Source organism: Opisthorchis viverrini, assembly GCF_000715545.1.
Source record: "Opisthorchis viverrini unplaced genomic scaffold opera_v5_266, whole genome shotgun sequence".
Classification (NCBI taxonomy): Eukaryota; Metazoa; Platyhelminthes; class Trematoda; order Opisthorchiida; family Opisthorchiidae; genus Opisthorchis; species Opisthorchis viverrini.
In genome coordinates this window covers 604,451-622,878 of record NW_008751919.1, presented here as the reverse complement: position 1 = coordinate 622,878, position 18,428 = coordinate 604,451, and positions in this window count along the sequence as shown.

The following is an 18,428-nucleotide window of genomic DNA, read 5'->3' as shown; positions in this document are numbered from 1 at the left end:
GAACACAGCTACAAGGGCACTTTCGCCAGGGTTCAGCAAACAAGGTGCCAAATGAAAGCGGTTGTGCGCACATCGTACCAATGACCTTGCAGAATTGGACATGTGTGGGGCGTATGCTAATGAATATAAACAAACTAAACGTCGGAAGATATGTCGTTCGTTTTTAGGGCGAGAGCACCAAAGGCATACACCTATCACAGAAAAGTATAGGTTGAAAAATACTGACATTTTCGTCAACTCAGCTCCCAGCGTCGGAAGATATGTCGTTCGTTTTTAGGGCCAGAGCACCAAAGGCGTGCACCTATCACAGAAAAGTATAGGTTGAAATATACTGACATTTTCGTCAACTCAGCTCCTAGGAAGCACAAATCAATGGCAACGAAGAAATGAGTGGTTGCAATGATCTGAAATGGTATGACGAGGTCCGCAGAAATGTTTTTAGTCACCGGTTGTTGCAGTATTTCTAGAATAAGCATCCTTCTCTCTTGGCGCAATAATACTGTTGAGTTCATCACAAAGGAGTGAGAAGCACTGATCTCGGAGTGTGCTCAGCAGTTCGCATCCTTGGTCGTGCTGCGGTTTGAACTCCGCACATCTGGGATGCAAGACGAGCGTGCAAGCACTTCTCTACCAGAGCACGCTGAATGGGCAGTTGAAAATGTTCGCGCTTTAATAATGTGAGCAAAAAGCCCGACGCCTCAAACGACGCCTGAGTAACATACTTTGGTTGTGTTGATCAACTGATCCACCTGTCAGGTCAGGAAGTGCCACAAACGCCTAAAACTTTCTGGACTCATCGAAATAATGGCTCCGGGATGGGAGAACGACTGATCAAAATCAGTTTTTTCTTTGATACATCATCAATGTTCATGTCAACGTTCTTGGAATTTATTGAAATGAAAACAATTGTAAAGTTGCCATTAAAGGAAGATAACAGTTTTTCAAAGGTATTCTGTTAAGTAGCTGTGTGCTCAAGGTTGAAAATTTTTATCTGCCAATTGGCATTCTTGTCGTTAACAAAAAATTGGTGTATGAAATTAGCTGAGTCTTAACGGAAGATCTAACATAAAAGTTCGTTTCGTCTCCTTGTCCGTTTTACTCGCCAAATCCTTCGTGGGGGTGTCACAGTCGACTGTTATTTGGGCTGATAAAAACGACAAAAATCAACTAGGAATTCTTTGCCTCACTGGATCACTGAATAGTGCGTTAGTATCTTGTCCTTACCACTAACATAGTCATTGTGACTACTGTTGTTTGGCCCAAAACCGCGTCGATTCTCTTTCCATGTCACGACCAATTAAAGTGTGGCTGTCACTGTTACCGATACCGTCGTCTCAACTACGTCCATTAAAAAGCGTCGGGTTCATGACCAGCCGAGCACAAACTCCATTCTACCGTCGTAATTTGATCAGCGGTTTACTGGCCGAACTAATGAAGACGAACGTCCAACTAGAAGACCTTTTTGGAAACCACATAAATGTTCCACGTTTAGGAGAAATGAAACGTTGTAGGAGCTGTAGAATCCACAGTCACATCACTTTCGAATGTGCAGCCCTGCTTACGTCCTTGAGCAACTAATATGAGGACCTCACACCGAAAATCAGTCAATAAACTCGTGCTGAGCTCTTACTGGGGCTGATCCGCCGTGTTGTTTGAACTCACACACGTGACCATCGACATCTCACCGAAAATTAGCCGAGCAGTTTTCAGACGGCCATTTGCACTCAGCTATCCGAACTGAAATTCCGGACGTTCGAGTGTCAGCTGATCAATACTGGATCGTTGACGCCAACAAGATAGCTGACTCCTTATTCTTGAGCCTCATGATTATCTTGCTTTTGATGGTGATAGGATTATTTTTGCTAGATACTTGCTAATTCGCTTGAAAACGCTTTGTCATCAAACAAAAAGACATGAGCATTGTGGGGTTGAGTGCATACTTCTTTCTTACCGGCTTACTTTTCTTTACAGCTCCATTGCAAACTAATAGGCGGAGAACCAATGAGACCTCAGTTTTGGGATTTATCCCAGAGGCCTCAACTCAAAAAAACCGGTAGGATTTGTACTTATTGATCATAATCCACTAAGAGGAGGACACTTTGTTCATCATCACAAACAATGAAATGCAGCAGTTAAGTCGGTTGCTAAACAAATTTCTTTGACTTCCGCGTAAGATTTGGAAAACAACGGAAATGAATAACTCTAGATACCTAAAAGCTGAGTTTTACAAAATGTGACGCTTAAGGATGAAATTTTGAGTGACCACCGCAACCATCCAAAGGCGCAATTACGAAAACTTCAAGTGGACCTGGGTTCACTCCAACACCTTGGAGTGAGCGAATAAATTTTTTTTGATGAAATGGATTTACAAAACATCCTTTAGTATAGCTGGATGCAACGAAGGCAATAGCATAAAGGGAAGATGAACGGATCACACCCTATGCTTCTAGGACACCGCTGAAATGTCATAAAGGTCACGTACAATTCCACAACCGTAAGGGGGAATTGAATCTCCCGATAACGAACAATGTCATTTACAAGATTCTCTGAAAGGATTGCAACGAAAGCTACGTAAAACAAACTCCAAGAAAGGCCTTGGTTGGAATATACAAGCATGAACCTGCCACGAAAAGACAAGAATTATTTTCTTCCATCTCCGTGCACAACAATCAACAAGGACACCGGTTTGAATAGAGCGCTCCACATGCTGATTCGAGAAAAGGTAAACAGTGAATCCAACCAAAATATCGAGACGGATACATTTGGTCAACCACTAACGACAAGAAAACAAACGAACCACTGGAACCCTATTCGCAGCCCGTACGACCGAGTCAAACGGACAAGTCATTCTGATTGAGCCACACATCCAACCAACAAATCAAAGGAGCATACTGAAAGCACCTAATCAACTGGGATGACACACAAATACCAGTCATTGAAAAAACGGAATACTGCAACCAACCACTCAAACTCAGAAACTTAGGCCAAAACGAACTGAAAACGACCGACGAAAACGAAAGAGGTAACCTATTGAAAACAGACGGTATCGGACCAGTCAATCAAACCAAAGCGAGGTTGCCCGTGGTGCAGTGTGAATCGCCAAAAAGATAGCTGTTTTTGGATTTGCCAATCACTCCAACGGATAAGTGGTGCGCTCCAAAACTAGATAAACACAAGCGAAGTACACGCTAAACCGGTGATTGATGACGTTTACTCGATTGGTAACCAAACATTTACACATTCTTATATCAGCTCGTCCAACGGATCAAGAGTCACCAGAACAATAACCAGTAAGCGTAATCGAGCTGTTAGTTGTTCCCCAGGGAGAAATGTTTTCGTAATATTCTCAGGATGACCATCCAACCACCCCCTTCCAAACATGCTCGCAAGCGTTCCCGAATTCCGAAATCCACATACATGGCCTGGTAGAGTTTATCCTAGAGTGTAGGCGCGTAGGAAGCCTTGATGTTTATAATCCGGTCAAAAACCTCATTTGCTCTGAAACACGAAATGCGAACTCAATCCGCTAGCTGGCATTCCTTGTACAACCGCTTTGCTGCTGCAATAAAGCAACCAGGCTGATGTATGTAATCCAGATTTGGTTGAGAAGTATTGACTCAAAATTCCTCGATACTGACAGCTGAACTTTTGTTACACATGTTACCTCAACCCAGTTGATCCTTTTGGTATCTTGCCGTGTAACAAATCTCCAAGTTCTGAGAGATCAATGAAGCTGTGCTCACGGGGTCGCGAAAATCACATTTCTAGGTACAACAAATACTCAGGCACTGATCAAAGAAAATTGAAAGCCCAAAATAAATGTTTTTGTACTCCTGAAGTAACATGCTCAGGAAGCTTTTGGACTTTGGGTGTGAGAGAATTGAACGATATGATGACACCCATATGTACATATCTCCAAAGTGTCCTGAAACTTCCACCTGACAACATGTCTGTATCGCCGTTCGCTAAATCACATCTTGAAATTTACTGGCAGGTCCAAAGGTTTGATTCAACTCACTGTTTACAAACTTCCTGCCTTGTAAGTTAAAGTGTCACGACCAAATGAGGTCACCACACTTCTTATTATTGAGGAACGTTAGTTTGTCAACGAGCAAGCAAGAGAGCTGTGGATTTGAACCAACCGAAATGAAATGGCGTTGGGGAAGCAGGAACCTAGGCGTCTTCAGTTCGGCCGAAAAAGCACAAAAGTCCAATGTTTGGACGAATTGCGAAAAGCGATTTTACCGCACCGTTGGCAGAACGGAAGGAACTTAGACCGGGGAGGATGTGAGCGGAGGACAATGTCCTTGGTTTCAATCTTTAATCATAAAGTGCATTAGTGAAAATTTAGAAGAAATGCAAAAACTGTCAACCGCACACCTATGGTTGCGAAAATTTGAGAAATATGGCTACATGAGGAGCTCCACGAATAGCAAAGCCGTTAGTAGAAAATTTTTTAGTGACCTTGTGAGTAGTATTCCTTCAAGGGATAGGTTTAATGGGGCACAAAAAGCAAAAGTTTGTGTTTTCCAAAGTAAGACCATACCGGTGTTTTGTAGCCGGAAAAAACCCGAAATGGGTAACTAAAAACATAGAGGTACGCGTTACTGGGTGTATTGCACTAACATGGTGTGACCAGCGTTTTCCAGAACCAACAAAACCGTCAAATTCACGTCATCATCCAGCTGACCAATCATCGGAGGAAAAGCACTAAAAAGAGTCATATAAACAAATCCTTACAAATCATAGTCAGCATCATGATGCGTGTTTTTGTGCTCATCTTTGTCTTAGCACTCTCGGTAAGTGCTGTATCAGTGGAAAAAACTGAAGTTGGTCAATGATTTTGCCTAGTGAACGTCTCTACCCAACTTTTAGCATGTTCAACACCACTCTGTGTCGCTCATCAAATCACCCTAAATGTGTAGTACTGGAATACATTAGCCCACTAGATTATTACAGGCCTGATTATAATTTTTACCTACGCACTATATGTCTAAACAGGAAGGAAAACCCTCGGACGAGTCATTCAGTAAGTTGTCAAGTTGCTGAATTCACCTCGTTCCTCCACACAATTAGTAAACTTTCTGTCACTCTCCAAAAGCCGATAATTTTCGGCTGGAATAACATGTCCAGCTACAGAAAGACATACTTACAAACAGGTTTTGAACTCCCTGGCGTTCCCATTATTTTTTCTGTTGATAATCTAGCCCAAAATATCATTCATTATATCGAGGTGGGTGTACTTGTAAGTGTAAATAGAAAAACCAATCACAGTTCAATCACAGTTGACCTAATCAACACAGATTCAATTCTTGGAGAAAGAGTCCAACCAAGTGAAAAAGCAAATCAGCGGTAGGCAACTGCGTCAGAATCAGAACCAGTTGTCAACACTGCATTATACAGCGATATGATGTTACCCAGGAATTTACTGAGAATTCCCGAGCATGGCATCGTACCCTAAGCTTCGTGGGTAACCTCGAAAGCCAAATAACGACTGGTACATTATGGTCAAATAAGTACGAATTCAATGTCGCTTTTCTTGATGTATTTTCTTTTCCGTTTAGGACTTTTGTGCACTATTTGTAAAGCAGCCGTACCGGCGGTTAAAGCCGTCTTGGAAGCGGAAGGTTCCGTTGAGCCCCTCTTGAGATCATCTTGTGAACTACTGGGGAGTTTCGCCGAACAGGTAGGTCCACATCGCTCATGCTTTTAAAAATAACTCGGTAAGTAATGTCTAGCTGATACGATTTGGTTTAAACTCACAGGTTACAAATGACCTTGTAGGTAGCAGATAGCCTGTTTTCCATCTCAAATAATGCTTTGTGGTATAACGAGGCATGTAAATGAGCCTTGAATGTAGCATCGTGGTGAGTTTACTGTGCCCTACTCTGCCGTCACGTAGTTCAGTGACAACAAAGAAGACTTACGTGTAAGCGGAGGAGCGTGTACACCGCTGAATCAAAGCAATTTTTCTTGTTCCACAAATATTCCTTTGTTTGAAAATCAGACACTGAAAAGTGCGAGGGCCACACAAACGGTCTACCACTGAAGGGAAGAAGGCCTTCACTGCGGAGTCATTTATTAGAAAATGCCAACTGACCGGTTACAGACCAATGAACAGGGAAGCAAAACTCTAATCTGCATCTTAGTTACAGAACCTGGACACCAATCTTCTCTCGAACAAGTTTTCTTCAACTTTCCTGGAGATTCATTGGCTCCACTCGTTCGTCGGTCAAATCCAAGCAAACGTTACAAAGTGGCTCCACGAATTCCGCACCAGATCTCCCTTTTTCAATAGACGCAAAGCGAAATTCTACGAACAACACATACTACTCGCTTGCCTCCCCATCAGCAGTATCACCGTTACAAAATTAGCTTGAGTATTTGATTTCCTAGCTGCGTATTTAAGATTCCATCACATTATTTCGAGTTTTTTGCTTCCCGTTCAAAAACACATGAAGGATATTTAGGTTGCTCATGGGCTGTAGGGACCCATTAGTTGTTTCAGCTGTTTCTAGGCTTGCGAAATGCTGAGTGGATACCAAGTTAACCCGGTTTTTGAGTACATATACGTTACTTTGTTTCCATCCTTTCAGTGCCAGACTTTTGTGCCGGAACTGATCGCCATTTTCTCGGAGAATTTGCCCGATGACTCTAGTGCATCGATATGCAAAGTAAGATCCCACCTAAAGTTGATTACCGTTTCCCACTTGAAGTTGCTAGTGCCGTTCTTCTGCAATTTATCGTTCGCCGTTCTCACACTTGGGGAAATTTTTTGTACATTTTCTCCAGCATCTTGATATGTGTCCATAGATAGATGACGCAGTGAAGTTTCTTATTTTTTGAGTGAGTCCAGTAAAAGTGTATGTTTATCTCTGCTGTGGACCAAATGTTTCTGATGAATTTGAGACACACAAGACTTCTTTGGATACAAAGAATCCAAGAATACATTTCGGAATGTGTTTAACCAAACATGCTCGGCCTAAGTAGAATTGTTAACACGTACCTATTACAAACTAACGTAAAAACAGTCAGGTATATATGCGATTTCTTCAACAAATTAAATGCATGGTGTATGAAGTTCAACACTAAATTAGGCGTGCTTGTCCAAATAGAACCAAATGTGTTTTATTTTTTTCAGTAAAAGTGTAATTCGGCTCCATTGAATTCCATTAAGTTTTGTCAGTAACGTATCATTTATTGCTAGTAAAAAATGATTCTTTTTTTGCACTACTTTTCCCACCCAGTTGCAAACCGATATAAATAATTTTGTAAAATTGATATCACTCGACTGTGGCTAATTAAAAGTTTGTTTCCAAAGACGGAAATTTCTCCGATCACACACCAGTTTTATGCAATAATCTATTCCAGAGTCCCACCTATTGCAGTCTCATTCCGGGATGAATGCATGAACGACATCGGTGGTTAAAGTAACTTTCTACCCGGAAGTCTTTTTTTCCACCATAAAGCATGTGATGGCTAGTCAGAATGTTCCATATCAGCAGAAATATGAACATCACGATATGCCAACACTAAAGCGCTATTTTGAGGTAGATACAATGAACGCATTATAGAAATGTGCATACCAGCGAGTGACTTGAAGCAGACTGTGGGACCACCTTTGGAACGTTTGCATCAATACGTGCGGACTACTGATATCGGTTATTGGCCAAATCTAAACCGTATAACTGGCGGTACCTAGCCGTCCTTTGGTAAGCACTTTGCACCTACAGAATGTAAGGTCATGCTCGTGGACGCCCAGTCCCTAAACACGCCACTTACAATCAAAGGGAGAGGTACTGGAAGTTGTGGAGCGTTTTACGTATCTGGAGCGCGTGATCCTCACTGTGCCTGGTTGGAGACACTACAAGATATGGCTGCTAACCGATGTCAGTGGCGTTCTTGTTGTCAGTTTCTATCCAGATTGCCTGAGTGAATGTCTGGAGGTGTAGGCACCTCGGAATGATTGTGGTAAGCTAGCACTAAGTCCCTACCCGGTCCACCTTTACTCTTTTCTCTAAAATAAGTCTTTCAAATAAATCATGGTTGTACGGCAGTGAAGCATCGGTGTTGAACACTGATGTCATGCTGTCGATGATGATTATGATGTTGATGATGATGATGATGATGATGATGATGATGATGATGATGATGATGATGATGATCTAGCCGATTAAGTGTGGTTAGAGCTCCAATAAGCGAGTTAAATTTTAACACAAGGGAAAAATGAGCTTTAGTTCATAATCAGAATGATTATCGATCCACTGGAATTGAACACACCTTCACCGAAATGATTAAATTCATCGGACAGATGATAATTAGACAAAAATGCCTGAATGAACGATGCTCGTCTCATATATCAGCAGTCGAATCTGACTAGATTTCTAGCCTGGCCTTGTCCTGGAGGTTGGGCGTACAGGCTGCAATAAAATTGCAGTAGAAACTCAATTCCTTAAGTTTCAGTCATGTCAGGATGATCAGAGTGGAGCAGCTCAACGAAGGACGCCAAGTTACCGTACTGCGAGGAATAGTATTATGAGATGCTCTGCAGGTAACATTTTCCTGTTTGGATGCAGTAAGGCGTTTTGATATCTGTAGACGGAGCGATGCTTCTTTCCCCTTGAGGAACGATGAGTTGGAAAATGTCGGCCCTAAAAATCACACATTCCGATTGCACAGCAGTTCACCATGAACACCGGTGCATTATTCAATACGGTTGAAATACTTTTGAAATCAGGGTTTCCAATGCTGCTCAAAAGCCACTTGCTCTCTATCCTTCACCCTGCATTCCCGGGCCAGGCTGGACTCGTTCAGCCAAGTGGGTCAGACTATTGAGATACTGGCTCCTGGGAGAGTCCGCAAACAAACCCTAACTACTCCGGACCTATCCTTCACCCTGCATTCCCGGGCCAGGCTGGACTCGTTCAGCCAAGTGGGTCAGACTGTTGAGGTACTGGCTCCTGGGAGGGTCCCCAAGCAAACTCCAACTATCCCGGACTCGTGGTTCAGAGTTTTGAGTCAGAGGCTGGGGTGAGGTTCCTGGGACAAATACCGAAAACTTGTGACTGTCTTGTGAGTCGGGCTTTTGAGTAAAAGGCTCACGTTAGGGGACCTCAGCCAGACCTCTTTCTTCTTGAGCAACCGGGAAGTATCATTCGGCCTTGCAGCTATGCACTCACTGGTTTTCCGCTACACACTCTTTACCCATGAAACGATGCAGTGCGATCAACTCACCTGACGGTCCCCTGGCCATTGATTTGTGTCACGACTGCTTCGCTTAGCAACAGAGACGGATATTGTAATACTGGCGGATGATATGAATAAACTCAAATAGAACAGTAACCTATCCGTTACCAGTGGAGGGTTTTCATTAAAGATTGTCGGTCCTTCTGGCGTACGCAGTTTGACTTCGACCATGCCATTGTGCGAGCCCCACTGACGGTTCGCTTTCCTTGCAGCATTATCTGTGCCGAAGCCCAGCGGTACCAATCATTAACTCCATCGAATACCTAGGTCCAGCGATTTTATCAAGTGTATGAGCTCTACCATTAGTCCAATTAGAATAGAAATTTACTGGCCAGGACTGATAAAAGCGATAACGTCCTGCGACCTCTAGCAAGTTCATTCACGTATGCCCTGACCGTACACCCTGAGGATCTGTGAACGCAACGGGTTTGTTCAAGCGAAATCCCATTCCTTCTTCAATAAATAGGTTTCAATTATCTTACTGTACCTTGCACCAATAATCGGCCCGAAACCAGTTAGTTTGTGAATTGTCTGCCCACTGACATCACACAATTACTGCACAATTATGTATTAACCGTGGGTGGTGGCGGGACAGGTAGGGGTCAACCAATCACAACACTCAAGCCTGAGCATGTTCACCTGTTCAGAGGTGGCAAATCAGATTCGTCCAGTCTTGTTGCCTGGATAAACTGCAGTATGCAGATGAAACATGCAAGCATTCAAACAAAAAGCCAGTGAAAGGGCGTAGCCAAGTTGATAGCTCTCAATAGGCTACGCCGATTTGTCCACTGGGCTGGCTTTCCTGGGTTTACATCGGCATCAGCAAATTGAACGTAGCGCAGAACTCGCTTCTGTAGACAAACAAACTGTTTGTGTTTCACCTATTATACGTAGCGATTGATGCAACAACCACTAGTAACTATCAAATCTGTTTCAAATACCAGGTGGGCACGGATCCTTTCAGGTATGCTCTGCATGATATTTTGTTGTCGTTGTGTGCTGCCCGTTTGAATCATCATCGACAGCATGACATCAGTGTTCAGCACCGATGCTTCACTGCCGTGCAACCATGACTTATTTGAAAGCCTTATCGTAAAAAAGTGAACAAAGGCGGACGAGAAAGGGACTCACTGCTAGCTCAACACAAACAATCCGAGGTGCCTACACCTCCAGACATTCACTCAGGCAATCTGGATAGAAGCAGACAACAAGAACGCCACCGACATCGGTTGGCAGCCATATCTTGTAGTGTCTCCAACCAGGCACAGTGAGGATCACGCGCTCCCCATCCTTGAAGGCGAGTAGCACCGACAGCACCCAAGCGGTTCGTGATCTCCGTTTGAATATTTTAGGTAATTAGACGCTGTCCATCTGGTGTAGTCTAGGGATCTCAGATACCACTATTGTCAAGTTAGGTTTTTACCGAATAAGAAAGACTTAACAGAGACGCACTTTGACCAGGACACGCAATACGATGGGACGATGACCGGTTCCACTGAACAGAACAGGGAAGCAAAACTCTAATCTGCATCCTAGTTACAAAAACTGGACACCAATCTTCTCCCGAACGAGTCTTCTTCAACTTTCCTGGAGATTCATTGACTCCACTCGTTCGTCGGTCAAATCCAAGCAAACGTTACAAAGTGGCTCCACGAATTCCGTTTTCTTTGAGAGAGATTTCATTGGTTGTTCTTCACTCGCCCTTGACACATGAGTTGTAGTCTTAGTATCACTTTTTGGACACGCTTGTACGCGACATTGATCAATAACTCAGCCGGTTTGCACGTTCATTGACTTTTTCTGGTTTGGCCAAGTCCACCAGGCTATCAAACGGCTATCCGGATCAAGCTTCACGGTAATAAAAAGGCATTAAGGAGACTGTGGTCCACAACAGATAGTTGGACGTCTCCACTTTGTAGCTAACGCGACGACAAAGGTATCAAATCTACTGGTCCACCTGTTAGATTTCACGAGAGCCACTTTTGCGCTCTATGAACCATAAGGCAGTCAATTTAAACATGCAATTTCACTAAATCCTTGCAAACAGCTCTTAGTTAAATACATCATGTGGTGAAACGGCCAAGACCACAGGACCCAGTGAAAACCTGGATTTCGAGACATGAAACAGAAGCTTGATGATGAATTCTGCGAACATAATGGCACCATCATACTCTCTGAGGCAAAAAGACTGGCTTTTAAATGCGGACATGTATCTAGAGTGCAAAACAGAATCGTCCCTCTTCGCCCATTCCAATGCTGCCGGTGTCGTCGGAATCAGACGACCGTCTTGCGTTAGTCAGCACAATAACGACGTCAAATTCAGAACAGATCACCCCTAAGATCAGAACAATGTGAAGAACCGCATGCGCGCGAAATGGTGCCGAGCTCTAAGGGAAAACAATCTGATCCACCACAAGAAAAGAAATGATCCCATTTGTATGAGTTGCAGAGGATTTTTTGCTCTACTCAATGGGAAAGGGTTTCATCGTGAGATCAGACTGCAAGTCGCTCCATTGGATACACCTATTAAGGATGCAAAGGAGCAGAAGGCGAGGAATTATTCAGTACTACGATTTTCAATTTACCCATCGGTTAGGCGAAGAATATCACTCCTCTTAAAACCTTTTCCGGAAAATTCCATACCCTGGCTTTCTAATAAATTTATTCTACTGGCAATGCATCAGTAATACTTTTCAATTTAATAGATGCACCGGTTCTCGCATCCGATTGGCCGCCAAAACTTACACAACTGATAAGGCGAATTCGCAAGCGGTTGTTCCGGTCTCCATTACCTCAATTGAAACCGAAGAATAAACGATTAGTATTGCCAGGTCGGTCATCGATCAGCCGCCCGTAGTGTAACGCCCAAAATCTCATGCTCTTCATCAAGCAATCCAAACGAATTCCCGGTCGTAATAAAGCGAATGACTCTCAGAAACAAACTCCTCCAGTGGGAAGAAGTTTTGTCAAATATTAAAGCTAGCGGAGAGGTATTCTCCGACTAAGAGATGGAAGATAACGACGCTTAGGGCTTGATTATCCGGCCAATATTGGAATGTGGACACTGTTGCTTCAACATCCATATCTACGTCCGATCCTATTGGTCAAAGACGTGGACCGCAACTACTGAGAATGGTAATCGTCAAGAAGGCTAATAACACTAGCTAGGCAAAACGCTGGCCGCAGTCTAAAACGCAGAATCCAGACCTAACTACATCATCCGAAACGACGGGTCTATCGCTAGGTTGAAACAGAAATTATCTTGGCTGAAACTATGGGTTTCCCATGTGGAGTACCTTATGGGGTATTAGTCAAGTCGCTACAATGGGTTTCCTTGAAGAATCGAATCCTCAAAGAAAACGGGCTGATGCACCCAGGTGCCAAACCAAACTCTTGGATAATCCAAATAGCGGAGTTCGTTGACATGCGTGCTCTGAAGGTGACTGACAAGGCACTTTCGGTAGTCTTACAAATGTCTTTCATCACCATCCGTTCTCGAGTCTTTTCTCCCATTTTGGGGCTTTGAATATAACTAAATACACGTGACATGTCGCTGAAAACTATTCTGCGACAACTCCGCATATCGTACAAACTGAAATATTCAGCTGAAGGAGATCATCCTAAACTAGAAATTCAGCTGAGATCCAAGTGAGTCTCCCGCGGGAGTGTATTTGTCGAATAGCTAAATAAACTTTGTGGTTCTATGCCAATAAAGCATCACCATGCACATGTGTGGTCAATTAGGAGAAACAATTCAGAAGAATATAACCGGAATTCGGATCTTGGTGTTTCGCACTGTACACAGATTTCCTGTTTGCTACTGAAGAGCCTTGGACTGTCTCCAATCAACTAGATTATTGTTCGCTATGAGGCATATATCCGGCATTTGACTGGTTGAATGACCGAATGATGGGACGCGAACACTGAGAGGGGGAACAGCTGGAAATCAGAATCTGTTTGGAATGGCAATCTCCGTGTGTCACGAGGACAACCGGAGTGGCTGAGACTGCAGAATATTTTTCGTTTTATAGTGTCTGTGTGACGAATGGGCCGTTCTTAAAACAACATACACAAGCAGATTTAGCAAAATACACATGTTTCCCTAACAAAGTGGTTTTCCAAGGGACTCAGACGAATCTCTCGTTTATGGCGTTCTTGTTCAACCGAGTGTGCAGCACCAAACCAACTCATGTTTCAATTGGTATGATAGACGTAATACACTACTCATAAGAATGCTGAAAGCTCTCCAACAGCCCACCACCGGTTTCATAATGTAGGCGCATTAGCCAAATATCTGTCAACCTTACGTTTGACTTGAACCCGAATTGCACCGCACCACAATATGATGGCAATATTGCAAAAGATTGGAAAACTGCTAGTCGGCATTTATTACTAAAGCCTTTTTAACTGGGGATTTTGTAGACAGTCGTTCACGAAGCTGAGGACTTTATTCGCCCTTAGTACGAGATTTGGCCTCCTTTGGAGTTTCATCTGCATGTTGCGCCTGAAAAATAAATAAATATAAGTTCTCAGTTTGGTGGCTGATGCCACCTGCTTTAAATTCGTATGAATACTCGGACAAGACGCACAAATGATGATCGGTCAGGCAACATTTTCAAGAAATTCGAGTGAAATGTAGCGCAGCGGTTGTCGAAATTGTCATGTAATAAGCGGAAGCAAAGAGGTTTTTGATTTTTCAATATTCTTGTCTATCACGTGAAGATAGAAAAACGATGTTATCAATCCTCTGAGCAACATCTTGCGTAAGGAGAATGATAAGCTAATTTCTTGCGAGTTGAGCTCTTGTTAGCATGAATGTGATGGAAACCCGGGGACTGTGCCTACCCGATGGACCCCAAGAAGAGTGGAAATGGTCATAGGCTGTCGGATAGTTTTCATCAAACTCATGAATTTTGTTTTTCTTCCTCATGAATTTGAATTTCGTGCGCCAGCGCCATCAAAGCATTCATTTCTACTGTCCTGCATGCATAAAAATGTACTTAATGAAAATTCCAGGAACTCGCTAAACCAAAGGAATTCATTGATCATACATCTGATCTTGTACTGCGCTGATCCAATGAGCAGAACATGTCAGCTCTCGCACAGTTCCCAACAAACACCTGCTCTTGTCGTCTGCACCGGTAACTAAATTCACCCGAAATCAAGTGTCACAAATGACTCCGTTTCGTCTTTTTATCAGACCTGCACCGCCTTGCTGTTTCTCGGTTAGTTGGTCATTTAAATAACATCACTGATCAGCCAGAAATGAATTTCAACTTGGCAGTTTCGGTGGTCGTAATGCAGGAGAATGAAAGAACAACATCCGTAAAAGCCAGAATATCACACACACGCTAAAATGTAAATGCTGATGACACTTGCATCTCGATTCCTGTCTGGGAAGCACATCTCATCTCACTCCGAATAAAACATCTACTGTGTTGTGAGAAATGAAATAATCTTCAGAACATCCTGGTATCAATTCATTTAGAAAGCTGTCCCTCATTAGTAGGTAGTGTGATCTTGTTGATCAACAGCCATCTTCAAGACTGGGCATATATTCCCAGAATCGCATCATTTTTATATCACCAGGATAAATTTATGGGCATGTGCTTTGACGAGACACGAATAACTGTGAAACAGAATCACACACGCACCGTTTCGTCAAAGGAGCACCGTGTCACTTGATAGGGCAGTAACTCTGCTCTATCCGAAGCAATTTAAATCAATTCTGGAATTGTTTTTGACAGAGTAGCTGCCAGAGACATGGAAAATTTATCTAATTTACCATAGAGGCACTATATGTTCCAAGAATTTGCATCCTGAAAACTTCAACTTCACGAGCGATAGTTTTATTAGAAAACACTGTTCTTGACAAAGTAAGAGACCAGCTTGGAAGCTTCAACAGGGGTGTTGAAATGTTCACCCCGTATATCAGAAGACCAGAGTTCACATCCCCGCGCAGCAGTAATCCATGAGGCGACATTTCCCCTAGCTCGGTATCGACTAGCCAGAAAGATGGCACCGGGACACAGGATAAACCATTCTAATGAATAGTACTGCCATGTTACTGTTCATAATTGATTTCTGGATTTTTTGTGCGGCTCGTTTCTCCAACTGCGTCTTAACACACACACACACACACAAAACGCGACTGAAAACGGTTGGGTTTCACAAGCTCAACAAACGACTGATTTTTGTTTTAGGTATATAAATTCGTTGAGCATATAGATGGAGCTTGTCGTATGTATGTATCTCACCTGGTTCATTCTGCTAATTGTTGCGAAGCTGACGACTCCGTATTTGGCGAAGAACGAATTGAGTTCGAGAAATGCACTCATTTAGAAAGCAATTTAGTTTTCACGAGAGACTCAACTGAATCTCTCGTTTATGATATTCTACAACTGAATGTGCTGCAAACAGGCCACCTCGTGTTTCAGTTTGCACGATATTACAGTACATTTTCATAAGGAAAACTGCTCACAAGGTCGTTAAAAACTCTTCGATAGCCCACGACCGGTTTTGCCCTTCTTGAGGCTCATCAGGTGGGCGCAACCCCCGAGTTTCCGTCAACCTTATGTTCTACTTGACCCAAATTGGACTGTTTCCGAGGAATACACTCACTTGCAAATCAAACCGATTTTCACGAGAGACTTAAGTGAATCTCTTGTTTATGATATTTCACAACTGAATGGGCTGCGCATGGGCTGTCTGATGTCCCAACCAAGTCGACTTGCAAATGAGTGTATTTCCCGAAAACAGTCTAATTTGGGTTCGATTAGAACATAAGGTTGACGGAAACTCGGGGGCTATGCCTACCTGATGAGCCCCAAGAAAGGCTAACCTGCCATGCGCTTGAACCTACCAGCTGTTTGCATATTCGTATATTCTGGTTAAAGGTGAAATCGGAAGATCGCCGTTTCAAATTCCTCATCGTTCTTCACCTGGGTAATTACTGGGCTCCAATCTGCACACTAAACTAAATAGTGTACTGGATTAAAAGTACAGGTATTACGCCTTACTCGCAATGCAAACTGAATATTCTGTCTCATGATTCCACGGTTGGATGATGCATTCTTAGCCCCAAAAACCCATCCATTGTCTTTTTCAGTTTTACCACTCTCGCAGTTGATTTATCGGGGTGAGAAATTCGTGACCTCATGAAACGACTGAGCGCTTCCCGGTGTAAAAATGGTAGGTTAAAAGTCATATTTGAAAGCCGCTGGACTTCAGCACACCGGATGCCGCGAATAATCATACCAATTTGAGTATGAGACAGAACTGAGGCCCCTGTTGAAATCAAACATTGCGAAACAAAACATAGGCAAGTGGGCAACGTGCGCGAGCTCCTCCGGGGTCCCCAATTGGTTTTAAGAAATTGTACGTGCTCCGCCCACCTCAGTCCACGTACTAAAGTCAAACTAGCGAATTCGCGCATTCTCCGGTCATGATTCAGGCCAATTACTCAACCGATTTGCTCGGAAGCACCAGGAACCGATACATCATATTCGTCAAACGTGATAACCGAGCCCACGTCTATCTGACCTGAACTTTCTGCGCATGTGACCGCGGCCGATGCAACAACAGGGACGCGTGAATGAAGAAACATGATGGATGAGTCAAGTCGCACCTTCCCTAGTGTGTCCAATTAGCAATAGACTCATTAAAAGAATGATGACAGCAGCACCCGAAGCGTCGAACAAGCACTTTTCACTCGCCTGCATAATATTGCCGAGGATTTTATCAAAATATCACCGGAATTTTCACTTTTCAATTGATAATATGCATCAGTGATAGGCATAGTAGATTTGCTTCACCTTTTAGCTCTGTCCGAAATGTTAGGTCTCTCGCAAGTTTGAGGATGGAAGCGAACCAGAGCCTAGTTGTATGATATTTCGGCGTTATTCCGTTGTCTCATCAGATCTGTACTACCAATTTCAGCAATAACTGGGTTCAAAAATGGAAAATTGACATAATCAAAGCTCGTTTCGGAGTTCATTTTGTTGCCACTGATATGAAAAATAATAGAACGACCGAGTAATTAATGAGCTATCCCAAAACACTTCCTTTTTTTCATACTATGGAGCCTGGTGAAACAGACCGTGTGAGTTCATCTACGTGAAGGCACCTGGAAGCATTTGGAAGAAATAGCATTCAGATTTGGGAATCGTTTGATTCACATCACAGAAGAATAAGTTTCCAGGGTCTCATCCTGTCCAGTTTCCTAATGTCTCCGTCAGGCAGGCGAAATTTGGCCAAATATGCCTACCGTAGCCATGTTCCACTTAGACGTGAGATAGCGTTGAATGTTCCCATCATCGTGATTTATTGTTTCTTTTTCCATCTAGGCATTGCTATGGTGGTGTGAGAAAAGCTTTACACATGATCTCGGCCAACATAGGCGTACACCACCCAACGAAGATTTGTGAAGTGAGCCTACATGCTTTGATGTTCTATCCATCTCGCTTCAAATATTCGGCTTTCTACTAAACGCACAGCTGGTAATTCATATTCTTGTTGAAACCTCCTAACCGGGTTGCTTGAATGAGCGTCTGCAGTTGAAAGCATCCTGAAGTGACTGTAGTAGGCAAGCTATAAAGTCCCCTCTGTGTCCAATTTTATTCTATTCTTCACAACAAGGCTTCCAAATAAATCGAGGTTGTACAGCAAAAAAGCATCAGTCTTCAACACTAATGTCAGGATGACATCAAAAATGGTGTCTGTCTATTTAGTGAGATGTGTAAAGTCTAGAAAATGGGGCTTTAAATAAGCTTGTTCATATCGTCCCTAGTCTTATTAGGCAGCAAATAAATCTCTGGCGAGACATCCAGAGGGAAAATACAGAATTCTTGTCGGAAGTGACTAAAGTTGCTCATTCCTAAGCACTACGATCAAAAGTTTTTCACAAGTCTTACAGTATCGGTTTCCATGGAGAGGACTAAGTAATCAACAGTGGACGACATTGGTTAACAGACATGTAGTTTATAGACGTTTATTACTAATGAACATCAAGGTTTATTCTGGGGGTAATAGGAGATATTTAAATAGACTCCGGCACCCATCGCACTAGAATGCCGCCATTTTCACTTAATGCTAGTGCTTTCTTATAGCATGATGAGAGGCCCCCAGGAGATTGTTTCAAACGTGTATTATTTTGTATTAGTAATCAGTCGCAATGGGCCTCT